Source organism: Salvelinus namaycush, chromosome 32, assembly GCF_016432855.1.
Source record: "Salvelinus namaycush isolate Seneca chromosome 32, SaNama_1.0, whole genome shotgun sequence".
NCBI lineage: Eukaryota > Metazoa > Chordata > Actinopteri > Salmoniformes > Salmonidae > Salvelinus > Salvelinus namaycush.
Window position 1 is genome coordinate 949698 of NC_052338.1, and position 793 is coordinate 950490.

Consider the following 793-nt stretch of genomic DNA (forward strand, 5'->3'; position numbering starts at 1 on the left):
CTACCAATGGGGGGCAGCAGTGAAGCTCCTGCAGCTGTGACTGAGCATGCTTCTGACAGACGCAGAGAAGTAGAAGATGATGAGGTCCAGGCAGGCGTTGATGGTACTGGAGAGCAACGCTACATCACTCCAACTCTCGCTCTCTTTCCGAACGAACCCCACCACATGGGGAATGTTGTAGGACCCAAACCAGAGGGCAAACACCAACCACTCGATGTTGAGCAGCGGAGACAAAATGCAGATGAAGTTGACAGCAGAAGAGGCAGACCAGGAAAGGAACCAGGAATAGCTCCAGACGCACTGGGAGAAGGATGCTGAGCTGGTCTTGGGTGAAGTTCAGGTAGCACGTTGTCTGGGGATTATCCATTACGGTCCCATTATTGTATATCCACTGGGAGCATAGCACAATGTCCATGATGCTGAGGTTCAGTGAAGACACCACCCAACATACGATGCGTATCTGATAGGGAAGGGCACATCAAGCTAGCGCTCCACACTCACCGCGGTCTGGAGGAGGGTGCTGTTGTAGATGGTGGAGTAGAACAGGAAACTAGTGACGACACAGGATGAAGGGGAGGTTCCAGTTCATATCATCAGCAGCCTCCTTCATCTTGAAGGGCAGGAAGTTGAGGAAGATGAGGTCAAAGATGGCCAAGTTGAGTAGCAGGATGTCAATGTGGGCAGGTTTGCGGTGCACATTTTGGCAAAAGTTGCAGAATGCCAGGATGTTGGCAGGTACCCCAATCAGGAAGGTGACAATGTAAACAGACAGCAACAGATGAATGATTGGCAT

At 51.1% G+C, this 793-nt stretch overlaps 1 pseudogene; it reads right to left on the bottom strand.

Moving 5' to 3' along the window:
- LOC120026747 lies at nt 1–793 on the bottom strand (annotated as a pseudogene).